General features: G+C 38.4%; 1 pseudogene; it reads left to right on the top strand.

The window, feature by feature from the left end:
* The first annotated feature begins 6,875 nt into the window (after positions 1-6,875).
* On the top strand, positions 6,876-8,526 carry LOC138166052 (small ribosomal subunit protein eS19 pseudogene; annotated as a pseudogene).
* Positions 8,527-11,496: the final 2,970 nt, after the last annotated feature.

The raw sequence follows: 11,496 nt of genomic DNA, 5'->3' as shown, positions 1-11,496 counted from the left end.
TCAAAAAAAGATTGATTATCACTAAAAAACCTTGACATCCACTGGTATAATTTTGCTAATGAAACAAAAGTAACCAAGAAAAATAAAATGAATTGCCTAGGATTATACAAGTATTTTAAGTCACAGAAGGATAATTGGAATGGAGTTGAAATCAGGAACAGGTAGAGAGAAAAGGAGTTTCTGAGTTATCTGTTCAGCACTCCATTGATGATTGTATAATGAAGTTATGGAGTTCTTGGGGACTCTTTGGCCCAGGAGTGAAGCCCAGTGTTTCTGGTAACTGATCTGACAAAATGACAGGGTTGGATGAGGTAAGAGCAACAATAATAATAGCTGACATTTATATAACATTTACTATGTGCCAGATACTGTGCTAAATGTTTTTTAATTTATTATCTTATTCGACCTTAACAACCACCCTGCCATGTAGGTACTATTATTATCCTCATTATATAGATGAAGAAATGGGGACAAATAGAGGTTAAGTGACTTGCCCAGGGTGACACTGCTAGCAAGCGTCTGAGGTCAGATTTGAACTCCAGTCTTCCTGAATCCAGGCTGGGAGATCTATCCACTACACCACCTATCTGCTTGAGGTACCTGCAAAAGTTCTATAGCTTGGTATCTAGTTTCCCTAGAAATGCTCATTAGTGATTGAGATTATCTCCTTCACAGTTTAAGTCTCCTGCTCAGTCTGATGGCACAGCTAGGATAAAGAAAGATGCTCTGTGTCTGTAAGTCAAGGGCTTACATACTAGAGTTTTCTTAGTTCAATTCAGCCCTGTTTCAACATTCTTTCCCAAAGTATTTTGAGATATATATTTTCCTTTAAGGAGTGTTTTATCTGGGACTCAAAATTTCTTGGAATGTTGTGTCCTTGTTATCATGATCATTAATGGGAATTATGTATTTTCTATGATTTATTCTTTGACCCACCATTCCTTTGGGATTAAGTTATTTATTCTTCAGTTGGTTTTTAAATTTTTTTGCCAGAGGTCCTTTATTTGATATAATTTTATAATGATGCCTCATCTACTCCAAGTCCTCTTCCTTTTAGCCTCCAAAATGATTATACTAAAGTGCAGGTCAAACAATGTTCCCCCTACTCAACAAACTCCCACAATAGCCTCCAGGATAAAATATAAACTCTTTTCTTTGTTTTCAAAGCCCTTCCTAATCTGCACCCCCTCTGCCTTTCTAGTCTTCCTACATTTCATTCTTCTCAAAAGATCTGTGACCCAGTGACACTGGCCTCCTTGCTAACATTTTCACTGCTTATCTTCCTCCTCCTTGCCCCTGCCCACCCCATGCCTGGAATTCTCTTCCTCCTCATCTCTGTCACCTGACTCTGCTGGCATCCTTCAGGTCCCAGCTAACATCTCACCTTCTAGTTGAATGTTTTCCCTCTGCTGATTGTCTCCAGTTTATCCTATGTATAACTTGTTTGTACGTGGCTGTTTGCCTTTTGTCTCTAGCTTCTAACTGTGCGCTCCTTGAGGACAGGGAGAGTACTTTACCTTACTTTGAATACACAATGCTTATTGAGTGACAATGGAGAAGCAAAATAAGTGATATCATTATGAATGAAAAAGGAGATGTGCTGATCTCATGGCAAGAGTGAAGAATGACTTATGGATAGCTCCTATATTTTATTATTGTTCCTGTGATGTCAAGAGAAAGTGCTTAAGTCCTCATCCCACCCTAGCCCTTAAAGGCCATGAGATTGATATGGTGCACTCATAGGAGCATATGAATGAGAGTTACAGAGTATGGTTGAGCTTGGACAGATTCAAATACTAACATCAATGAAGGCAGGACCGCTTGAGTAGTTTTCAAATTCTTGACGTTATTTTAAACACAAAGTCTATTTTCGGAGTCCTTCATTGTCTTCTTGCCTCCCCTCCCCCTCACTTCTCTATTACTTCCCTCCCTTTTTTCCATCACTTCAAAACTTCATGGATGTACTTTTCCCTGTGGGGTCGTTGATGAATATGTTTCATTGTGTCATATCCAGTCTAGATCTTGAAGAACTTCCCTTGTGAGGTGCCTCCTGATGATATCAGTCCATAGATACAAACACTGTCACTGTCACAAAACTGTTTAGTCAAGGTGTGACAATGAGTCCATTATCCAAAAGAATACCTTTCTGTACATACAGGTCCTCCTGTTTATTTACTCTCATTATTGTGTGTTTTGATGTGTTGTAGTCAGAGTTCTGTGATAGAAAGTGGGTAATTGTGCCTTTCACAATGTAGATATTAAAAAATTGCTGGATTAAGGAATGAGCATTGTTACTGACTAGAGGTGGGTTTTTTTTTTAATTGTCTGACTGTTCCATATTGCACCATTATTGAAGAGCTAAGTATCCAATGAAATCTTCCTTGACACACCTTGAGACAAGGCAAGTGCTCACATGGAGGTCAGAAGAAGTGATACAAGGACACAATCCAAGGACACTTTCAAGGGCTCTCTGCTGGCAAGGGACTGCCACATGATGTGCCTGTGTCAAAGAAGGCACTGTGCTAGTGGAATTAAAGTTACTCAAAAGAAATATGAGATGTACAAAGTTAGAGTTATCTCCACTCCAAATAGTCATGTGAACTCTTTGTGCCTGACCTGTGGGAGAGCCTTCTGAATTGGTATTGGTCTGATCAGCCACAATCCGACACACTGCACCTTAACCCCAACATGGTGGTGTCATTTTGGTTCTCTTCTAGAAGGAGGGACAACAACCAACCAACCAACTAACCTTGACACACTAACTCCACAACAAAAGAATGATCTCTCTCTCTCTCTCTCTCTCTCTCTCTCTCTCTCTCTCTCTCTCTCTCTGTCTCTCTCTCTGTCTCTCTCTGTCTCTGTCTCTCTGTCTCTCTGTCTCTGTCTCTCTCTCTGTCTCTGTCTCTCTCTCTGTCTGTCTGTCTGTCTGTCTGTCTGTCTCTCTCTCCCTCCCTCCCTCCCATTCTCCCTCTCTCTCTCTCTCTGTCTCTCTCTGTCTCTGTCTCTCTCTCTCCTTCCCTTCCCACCCTCCTTCCTCCTTTCCCCCTCTTCCTCTCTCCACTTCCTTCCCTCCCTCTTTCCTTTCCTTTATATTTCCACCTTCCTCTTTCCCTCTTTCTTACTCCTTCTCTCCCTCTTTCTATCTTCTCCTTCCTTCCTCCCTCTTTCCCTCTCTCCTCCTTCCTCCTTCCCTCTTTCTCTCTCTCTCTTCCTCTCTCCTTCCCTCCCTCCCTTTCCATTCCTCCCTCTGTTACTCCTTTGCACTTATCTCACTTTCCCCTAGATCAGTCTTTTGACATGGGGGAACTCCCTGAGATAAGGGAATGGATTGTATTGCTCCTTGTGCTGGTGGAGAAGTGATGGCACCCTAGTCTTTAGTCCTTTCTTAGATTCTTAGCTCTCTGACCCAATGTGTGTCATTTCAACTCTCTGAGGCTTCGTTCCCTCATTTCTAAAATTAGGAGATAATACTAAAGTATCTACCAGACATGGTCATTCATGAGAACCAATGACATAAGTGCTTTGCAAACCCTAAAGTGTTATATTAATGAAGCAGCTAGGTAGGGCAGTGGAAAGAATACTGGTCCTGGAGTTAGGAAGGCCAAAATTCAAATCCAACCCCAGATTCTTCCTGACCATGTGACCACATAGCCAAGTCACAACTTCAATCAGTCTTAGTTTCCACATCTGTAAAATGGTGAATAATAATAATGCCTGCCTTCCAGGTTCAAATGACCTAATAATTGTAAAACATTTGTTGTTCAGTTGTGACTCTTCATGACCCCATTTGGGGTTTCCTTGGCAAAGATACTGGAGTGGTTTGCCATCCTTTCTCCAACTCATTTTACAGAGGAGGAAACTGAGGCAAACAAGATTAAGTGATTTGCCTAGAGTCACACAGCTAGTGTCTGAGGCTGGATTTGAACTCGTGAAGATGAGTCTTCCTGACTCCAGGCCCAGCACTCTATGCACTATGGTGCCACCTATCAGCTCTGAAAAACTCAGCACAGTGCCTTTCACATAGTAGTCACTTAATAAATACTTTTTCCTATTATTATTATTATTGCATCCCTAACACTAAGATAGGATTGTTCATAATATGAAGCTAATAAATGTTTGTTGAATAATAGAATCATAAAAAATATGGACTTTTAAAGTTAAAAGATTCCTTAAAGATTACCTAGTTCAGCTTTTGAATATTATTGATGAGGAAACTGTGTTATGGGGATGTTAATGAAAACTATTCCTTTAAAAAAACCCCAATGCATTCATGTTTTTAGAACAAGTTCTTAAGTTCACCTTTGTTTTTGACTTGGCTTGATATATTTTCTTTTTGCTTCTTTGAGAGCTCTGAATTATCAGGCCTATCCCTCTGTTTGGGGGGATTAGAATAGTCTGACAGGATTTATTCTCTCTGAACCATGGTGGTTACTACCTAGTACCCTGTTCTTGTCTGGGGTCTTTGCAAATGAACCTCTTTGATGACTTTCCAGGATTTTTTTTTTCTTCAAGTAAAGAAGTTAAGCCTATAGAACTAACCTTAAAAAAATGTTGTGATAAAATAACCATTTACACAAAGCAGCCTCTGAATCTGTGATTTTACAAATTTATTTCATCACCTAAGTTTGAGCTGAAAAATGCTTTGAAGTCCTAACAAAAGTTGGAGTTTGAATCCTCTAATGAAGCCTGTAACCTGACTGGCAAAACATCAGTTAAAAAAAAGACTTAAGCTCCATTTTTTTCTAACTTACTGCATGCATGCATTTCCCTTCTTTCCAGAATAGGGACAAGAAAATTAATATGATGCTTCTGAGCTGGTTTGGGATTCAAATTCATAGGTGAAGAGAAATTCTCAGGGATAAGGTCTCTTTTATTTTTTAGTTTAGTTTTGTTATTTTGTGTATTTGATGCTCCATTATTCCTCTTTTCACAGGGGACAGAATACATTTTAAGTCTCTTGGGGAAAGATTGCAGAATTGGCCTTGTAGAAGTACATGTATTCTTTTTTCCATATTTAAAATGTTTATTGTCATTTTTATCTTATTTGTCTTAATTCCTTTGATGGGCCTTTTGGAGATGTTATCTCCAACTCTCTGAATTTATTTTTATTTATTTTTGTTTTTTTATTTACACACACATACAGAGAGAGAGAGAGAGAGAGAGAGAGAGAGAGAGAGAGAGAGAGAGATTTCACCCCTTTAATATAATATAAATGCCTTGAAGGCAGTTTCATTTTTAAATTTGGCTTCCTAGCACCTGGGGCAGCTTGGCAGTACAGTGGATACAGTGCTGGACCTGGAGTCAGGAAGACTTATCCTCATAAGTTCAACTCTGATCTTAGACACTTCCTAGTTATGTAGCCCTGGACAAGTCACTTAACCCTGTGTGCTTCAATTCCTCATGTATAAAATGATCTGGAGAAGGAAACAGCAAACCTCTCTAGTATCCTTGCCAAAAAAAACCCAAATGGGGCCACAAAGAGTCAAATATGACTGAAACAACTAAACAACAACAATTCCATTTACAAGAACCCTGACAAATGGTAATTTACTCTGTTTGAACACTCCTCCAGGTGGGGGAGGGGAGGATTAAGTATCTCACAAGAACACCCATTGCAGTTTTAAATCTTTCACATTCTTAAGGAGATTTTCCTTATATTGAGACTAAATAAACTTCCTTGTGGTTTAGAAATATAGATTTAAAATGGGAAGGGACTTCAGAGGGCATCTAGATCAACTCTCATCTTACAGAAGAAGACACTGATGCATAGAGAATAAAAGATTTATCCTAGGTCACACAAATATTAAATTCAGAGAGAATATTCAAAATAAGGTCCTCTGACCCCAAAGCCATTGTGATTTCCATTGGCCCATGCTGCTATATAGTGGTCCAAGTTGTGCCTTCCAAAACCATGCAGCTCAGTTCTCTAATAGTATAAATTGCAGAGAAGGTGCTCATCTGATTTCTTAGAGGGAATTTCCTCACTAGGGAAAGAAGGTAGGAAGGAAGGAAGGAAGGAAGGAAGGAAGGAAGGAAGGAAGGAAGGAAGGAAGGAAGGAAGGAGGGAAGGAAGGAGGGAGGGAAGGAAGGAAGGAAGGAAGGAAGGAAGGAAGGAAAGGTAGGTACTATCACTACCCCCATTTTACAGTTAATAACCTGAGGCAGACAGAGGTTAAATGACTTGCTCAGGTTCACACAGTATCCGAGGTTGGATTTGAACTATTGTTTTCCTGACTCCAGGAACAACTCTTTATCCACTGTGCCACCTATCTGGCTATACTGATGAAATCACAGATCTAACCACTATTGCTAAATCTTTTTTTTTTTTTAATCTGAACTCTTCAGGAGGTCTTAATCGTTATCTACTTAGGTGGTTATTAAAAAAAAAACAGACAAACTTTCCACTCATAAGCTTCTCTCTTTCCATCTTGTACTAAGCCACCTGAACCTTTGCTCACATTGAGAACTTGCTATCTCTACAATCCTTACTTCTTTCTCAGGATATAAGCACTTCTCTGAATTCGCTTTTCTCCCTTTCCATTTTTAATTCCACGGTTACTCACTTCAATCCTGTAGTGTCCTTTTCTCTTGAATTTTGTTCAAAAGAACTACAGAATGTTTAAAATGCTTAGGAGTCTACCTACTAAGACATACAGAGGCACTTCATGAATACAACTACAAATCACTCTTTAGAGAAATAGGCACACCTCAATAAATAGACAGATATAAATTGCACATTGTAGGGTCATGTCAACACAATAAAATTGACAATGCCAGCTAAATAATTTACTTGATGCCATACCAAATTAAAAACAACACCCAAATGTCATTACTACAAAGTAGTAGTTGTCAAAACTAATTAATACTCTTTTCTATTGGCTGGCTGCGGGGACCCCGGAGTCACGGTGAAGGACGTGAACCAGCAGGAGTTAGTGCGGGCCCTGGCCTCCTTCCTGAAAAAGTCAGGGAAGCTAAACGTCCCCAAATGGGTGGACATGGTCAAGCTGGCCAAGCATAAGGAGCTGGCGCCCTATGATGATAACTGGTTCTACACGCGAGCGGCCTCCACCGCCCAGCACCTGTACCTCCGTGATGGCGCCGGAGTGGGTTCCATGACCAAGATCTACGGGTGGGGGGGGGGGGAGGGGGGGCGCCAGAGCAACGGGATCAGGCCCAGCCACTTCAGCTGGGGCTCCAAGAGCGTGGCCCGGAGGGTCCTGCAGGCCCTGGAGGGGCTCAAGATGGTGGAGAAGGACCAGGACGGGGGCTGGAAACTGACACCTCAGGATTGCCGGACAGGTGGCAGCTGCCAACAAGAAACATTAGGACAAACCACACCAGATTCATTAATAAAGTGCTTTGCTCTTAAAAAAAACAAAAACAACAAAAAAACTAATTAATACTGGTTAACAATTGTTTGATCAGTGAAACAGTTTAGGTATTCATTATATGAAAATGAAGGCATACAAGTAGCTAACTGATTGATAAAGTCAAGGATCCCAGTCACAAAGGTAAGGGCAAAACTGCTTGGAAAAATGGAAAGCAGTCTGGCATAAATTAGGTGTAGACCAACATTTAACAGAATATATGACAATAAGCTCTAAATGGATACATAGATTAGATATAGAAAATCACATTACAAATAACTGAGATGAGAAAGGAAGTACTCTCACAACTTCTTTACAAGACATAGATAGGATTACATAATGGACAATTTAGACAGTATAATATAGAAAGGTTTTTGCCCACACAAAAATGCATTTAGAAGGAAAAAAATCTTGGCAGCAAGTTTCTTGGAGTATGAAAGATATATAAGAAACAGTTTCAAAGATATAAAAATGATAGCCATTACCAACATAATGAAATAGTCCAAAGTATTTCAACAGATTTCTCAAAGGAAAAAAAAATACAAGTCCTCAACAGTTATATGAAAAAATGTTTCTAATCACTAGTAATTAAGGAAATGCAAATTAAAATAACCTTCAAGTTCTACCATAAACCTATCAGATTTCCAAAGACAACAAGAAAGGAACAATGTGATTGTTGTAAGGGCTGAGGGAAAACTGGCCTATGAAGAGCTGTATGAACTGATGCAGGAGTGAAGTGAGCAGAACCAACATAACAGTTTGTACAATAACAGTCACATTGTAACACAAATGACTGAAACAATTGTGGTCTCTGATTTTTGTGGTGACCAGTTGCAACTCCAGAGGAAAGATATTGAAACATGCTACCCTCTCTGATGTACTCAAGGTGAGGAATGAGATATACATTTTTGAACATGACAAATGTGGGAATTTGAGAGAGATGAAAACTATAAAGCATTATCCCTAATAAACATCTGTGAAATATTAAATGAAACAATAGCAAAAAAGGTCAAAACAACACATTAAAAAATTACATTTTGTGACCAAGTTGGATTTATGTAATGACTGTGGGTTTGGTTCAATTTAAAGAAAATTGTAAATAAAATAGTTCACACTAATCAGTTAATAATCAATCAACAAACATTTATTAAGGGCTTAATATGGGTCAGGCATTTTACAAAGTGCTGGGGATACAAATGCAAAGAAAAACAAACAAAAAATAATAATTTCTGTTCTCAAGGTAGACACATTTAAATCAGGGAGAGAACATGCAAATAACTTTATATAGTCAAGCTATATACAGATTAGATGGCAAGAAATCTCAGAAGACAAGGCATTAGCAACTGAGGGAATTGGGAAATGCCTCTTGAAGAAGGTAAGAAATTTAGCTGAATCTTGTCAGAAGCCAGAGAAACCAAGAGATGAAAGAACAGAGTGTTCCAGGCATGAGGGGCAGTAATTGCAATGGTATGGAGGCAGGAGATGATAACTGAACCCATTAAAGGTGATAAGATCACTAAATCAGATAGTATAGAGTGAAAAGAGAAAGGGTTTCAGGACAGACACCTGGGGGAAACCCACAGTTAGAAGGGATGACATGAAATATGAACCAGCAATGGAGCTTGAGAATGAGCTGTGGGACGGGTAGAGGGAACCAGTACTGCACAATGTCACAAAACCTAGAAAAAATGAATATCCAGGAGATGATCAATAGTGTCAAATACTGAAGAGATCAGAGAGGATAAGGGCTCAGAAAGGGTCATTGGATTTGGCAAGTAAAAGATGACTGGTACCTTTGAAGATGATAGTTTCAGTTGGCTTTTAAGGTTGGGAACCAGATTTCTAAACCAAGGTTTAGAAATAACTGAGAGAGGAAATAGAGTGGTGGATTACCTATGGTTTTCTCAAGTAGTTTAGGCAGAGGAGAAGAGAAATATAGGATGATAATTAATGAGGATGATGAGGTCAAAAGTAACAAAAACCACAAATTATATCAATACATTGTGAAAAAGTATTTAACAAAAGCTGACACACATTTCTGTTCATTACACCAGAGGCATGGGAATAAATGGCCATTTGCTTAATGTGGTAAGTTGTTCATTCATGTTGAACTCTTTGTGACCCCATCTGGAGTTTTCTTGGCAAAGATACTTGAATGATTTGCTATTTCTTTCTCCAACTCATTTTACAGATGAGGAAACTGAGGCCAAAAGGGTTACGTGACTTGCCCAGGGTCACACAGTTAGTAAGTGTCTGAGGCTGGATTTGAACTCAGGAAGATGACTTTTCCTGATTCCAAGCCCATCGCTCCATCCACTGCACCACCTACACCCAATAAGGTACATAGTATCTACCTAAAACCTAGAGCAAACATTATATTCAATTGAGAAAGGCTACAGACCTTACCAAAAAAAGGCAAGGACTGCTACTTAAAATATATGTAAAAATGCTGGCTATAAAAATAAGACCAATAATTCAAGCAAATAATTATAGGCAAAAGCTATTGTTTTTGTATTTTTGCAGATGATATGATGGGTTATTTATAAAATGTAAGAATCAATTGAAAACTTATCTGAAACAGTTAATTTCAGCAAAGTTGTAGGAGAGAAAGTAAACCCACACAAATCATTAGCATTTCTGCATATTGCCAACAAAATTCAGCAGGAAGAGATAGAAGGAGAAATTCCATTTAAAATAACTACAGAATGTATAAAATATTTGGGAGTCTCTCTTTCAAGACACACAAAGGAACTCTATGAATTCAATTATAAAACATTCTTTTCAGAAATACAGACCTAAATAATTAGAGAAATATTAATTTATTATCAGTAGGCCATGCCAATGTAATAAAAATGATAATACTACCTAAATTAATTTACTTTTTCAGTGCCATACTAATCAAACCACCAAAAGATTACTTTATAAAGCTAAGGGGAAAAAAGATGATGATACTCATCTGGAGGAACAAAAGGTTAAGAATCTCAAGGGAAATAATGGGAAGAAATGTGAAAAAAGGGGTTCAGCAGTTCCACATCTCAATCTATACTACAAAGTGGTGATCATAAAAACTATCTGTTTTAAAAATAGAGAATCTGAGCAATGGAACGTATTAGATACACAAGATAAAATAGAATACACTTGGATAAACCCAAAGACCAAAGCAACTGGAGTAGTGACTCATTATTCAGCAAAAACTGCTGGAAAAACTGGAAAGAAGTCCGTAAGAAATAAAGTATAAACCACCATCTCACACCATATACCAAGAAAAGCTCCAAATGGACACTTGACTTAGACATAAAAGGTCATATCATAAACTAGAGGAGAAAGGAAGAACCTTTTTTTTGGATAGAGAGAGAATGAAGGGATAGAGGAAATTGTAGAAGATAAAATGGTCACTTTAGATTATGTAAAGTTGAAAAACATCTGCACAAACAAAACCAATGTGATCATATTAGAAAGGAGAACTGGAAAAAATCATTTCACTAAATTTCTCTGATAAAAGTCTCATATCCTAGATATATAAAAATTGTTTCAGATGTTAAGATAACCATTGCCCAACAGATAAGGATAAAGTATATGAATAGCAAATTCTAAAAGGAAGAAATCCAAGCTATCAACAATCATATGATAAAATGTTCTAAATGACTATTGGAGAAAGGCAAAATTTAATAAAAGTAATAAAAATAATAGCCAACATCTATACAGTGCTTGGGGTAACTAGGTGGCCCAATGGATAGAGTGCTGGACCTGGAGTCAGGGAGATTCATCTTCCTGAGTTCAAATCTGGCCTCAGACATTTACAAGCTATGCGACCTTGGGCAAGTCACTTCACTCTGTTTGCCTCAGTTTCCTCATCTGCAAAATTTAGTGGAGAAGGAAATGGCAAACCAGTATCCCTGCCAAGAAAACCCCAACTACAGTAATGAAGAGTCAAGCACAAGTGAAAAATGACACAACAAATATATTGCTTACTATATGTAAGGCACTGTGCTAAGCTCTGATGATACTGATACAAATAAAAACAAAGACCCTGCCCTCAAGAAGCTTACAACAGAATGCGGAGAGACCACAAACAAATGAAAACTGAAAAGTGGTAGGGGGAAGGAGGGTAGGTAATCAGCTTAAAGGC

Source organism: Petaurus breviceps, unplaced genomic scaffold (genome assembly GCF_028583685.1).
Source record: "Petaurus breviceps papuanus isolate PSGF00001 unplaced genomic scaffold, PetGlider_PUasm1.0 220, whole genome shotgun sequence".
Classification (NCBI taxonomy): domain Eukaryota; kingdom Metazoa; phylum Chordata; class Mammalia; order Diprotodontia; family Petauridae; genus Petaurus; species Petaurus breviceps.
Note: the sequence above shows the minus strand (reverse complement) of the source record. Positions and strands in the feature narration are given on the sequence as shown.